The sequence below is a fragment of the Fopius arisanus genome, unplaced genomic scaffold (assembly GCF_000806365.1).
Source record: "Fopius arisanus strain USDA-PBARC FA_bdor unplaced genomic scaffold, ASM80636v1 scaffold00005, whole genome shotgun sequence".
NCBI lineage: Eukaryota > Metazoa > Arthropoda > Insecta > Hymenoptera > Braconidae > Fopius > Fopius arisanus.
The window spans coordinates 1,907,323-1,910,433 of NW_011887744.1; positions in this window are offsets into that span (position 1 = coordinate 1,907,323).

Below are 3,111 nucleotides of genomic sequence, written 5' to 3' on the forward strand. Positions count from 1 at the left end.
AAAAAAAATGTATCAGTTTGAATTTTGATCCACCAGAAATTTCTTAAGAGTTCAATGTACGTTAGGGTAAACTGGAGTACTTAAAACTCGGCGAAATGCGATGCCATGCACGGAATAGCCGACAGATCGATATACACACAGTAGATTGATACAACCAGAACGTATCCAGCAATAATAACGACGAAAAAGGTAAAAAATTCAAAAGAGAAGTCGAAGAAGAATAACAATGCCGCCAGGGATTTTCTCCCTGCACCCTCCACTATTTCCACTATTTCACCTCAGGTAGAGAATCAGGTGAACTGAGGGATCCCCAAACGTTTCACCTGTCACGCATCGTAAAACTCAGGAAAAAAAAAAAGAATACTCCAACTACATACATATTCCATGACTCATTCCACGATTCCACCCAATGACATGCCATTATTATTTCCCACAATCAAGATTTTTTTAATCTCAGGTGTACTAGGGATTCGATAAAAGAGACATGTGATATCGAAAATATATCGATACAAGTGGATCAATGATCCAGAAGCCGGAGCGCTCTGCGTGTTGTGTACATGTTGAGATTTATCGAGATTACGGCACACACCCTCATGGAAAAATCATTTCACCAGGTAAATCCATAACAACAAGAAAATCTACACATCAAAAATGCAAATGCAGTACTAAACTCGTGTCTTCAAGTACTCCAAGTTAATTAACTCGAATTAATTTACCACTGGTAATTTTTTTGAGTCAGCATAGCGCTCCCGGAATCAGCAGAAACTGTAGTTTTCAGGAGATTTCAGATGTTACTCACCTGCGACAATGCAGAGGAGCCGCCGCATTTCTCGATTGGTTTGTACTTCAATTCCGCTAAATAGCATTGAATTTTTCTCCTTATGAAGTTCTCTCCCTCAAGATTATGGGAAAAATCCCTCAGACAGGTAAAGTTTATTACATCTCACTCTCATTCACAACACTTTATCTAATGTTCACATTTGATTATATATTCCAGGTCTGGTACTTTTTTTTTTCTCTTCCTCTGGTTAAATTTGGTGTACACCCGCACCGCTTGCACATATAGAGAAAACTGCGGAACTGTTCCCTCGTCCCCTGGAGAACGCTTGGTGGCGGTGGTGGTGGTGGCAGGCAGTAATGTACCTTTGTCCCCCCACTCCAACGGTTATTCCACCTCTTTTTACCTTCTCTGTAAATTATTTATTTTGCCAGGCATTTACCTATTTCCTAGTTACGAGAGAATCCGCGCATTTTACCTGTGCCAGGTTCATTTAATCGTTAATTTTTTTATCAGCTTCTTTTTTTGAGGGGAACAATGCACAGGTATGTATTGTAGTATCTTCTATCCCTCTTCAGGCATCTACCTCAGGTGACGTTACAGTACCAACACTAACACTGCTGCAGCTCGTCCATAGGTGTTGTACTATTCTCCAGGTGCGTGCTAGGAACGCATCAGTTGTTCTTGGAAAACTTTCGTCCAAGAAATCTCAGTGGATGGGATGGAATGGAATGGCTCCGGTGGGTGTAAGTGTAATCGAGGGAAGAGCCCATTTTTTTTTTGGAGTAGAGTGTGGAATATGATTATTTCTATTACAAAAATGAGAATAATTAGTTCCGCTTAGAATTTTTAGTTTTTCACAATTGGTAGTCGATGGATGTCGAAATAATTCGTATGCACGTTTTCGTGGTTTATTTTACTCTCATCTTGCTTTTCCATTTAATCTCACTTATCACTGAAATTATTTTTCCCTCGAATTTAAATAAATAGAAAGCGAAGGAAGGGAGAACACACATCCCTCAAGGTATAATATAGATTTTTTTCTTCGTTATTTTTTCAACTGTTTGATTACATACACAATGCACTTTACGAATTCACAACAGTAGGCGGTTTCACGATTTACCAGGTTCTCAAGATAAGATATCTCTGGATGAATAGAAACCATAAAAACCGTAAAAACAATGAACAATATGAGCTTTCAATGATAATAATGGAGCCGACTCCACTAGACATGAAAAAATAAAATGGGAATCATCCAGATGGACTTACGACAAGTGAATCTTGACCGATTATTAACAAAACCTCTTTTGAATTCGAATAAATCGAAAAATTGGATATCGTCGCGTCATCTAGGAGGACAAGGAGAAAATAGTTAGAAAATACATAAAGGCTAGTCCTCATTGGCTAGCCCCTCCACTGTTCAGTGGATTTCTGGGATCCAATCATAACTTACCGTTGATATTTGAATTTATTCGCGACACAATGGAGAAACGACGGGTACAGCTGGGTAATTGTGTACATATATACATGTATAATATCAAAAATAATTATTCAGTAATCGACGGTAAAATTAAGTGTTTCCATTATTTTAATTTCGATAATCACGGACTCTTGTGAATCTACGGCTTATGATCCAACCTGTGAACATCTGGGACATTGGATTTGCTCGGGAGAGGTGAATAAACATAAAATCGAGTTGGCGGTAAAGTAAGTGAGGTTGGAATATGACAGGTGGGAGAGACATTGTAGCTCAGTGAATGCAATTGTGATGTACTCTATTTTGTGAATGATTGATCAATCGAAAGACTAGGAAAAGTTGAGCTTTTCTATCGTTATTTCAATATTAATATTTATTCTGAATTACGAGTACGTGAAAATGAGTGAGGAGATGAGTGAAAATTGCTTGAATCCAAGAGACAGTCTCAGTGATAGCTCAGAATCTCATAAAAAGCACATTATTCTCCAGCCCATAAGGATCAAAGATATGCTGGATATGTACGATAACGAGGATGATGATTCGGACAATAAAAATTATGATTCGGAGGAGGAAAATGAGTCTGAGGAGGGTCCATCATTGACACCAATAACGGAGAAAACAATGGGTGACAGTAAGAATAATTCAAAAAAATGTGCAAATACCCCGGGGGAAGAGTCTCTTGATCCGGCTAAAAATAATTTCCAACCTGTGGCAGCGTCTCGGCAGAATTTTAATTGGAAAAATTATATCGAAGAGAAGAATAAAAGACGAGCTTCAGCATCTAAGGATCTCTTTCATTCCGAAAATAATCTTCAACAGATAAAAACTGACCGAAGATCTCAACCGGTGAATCAAG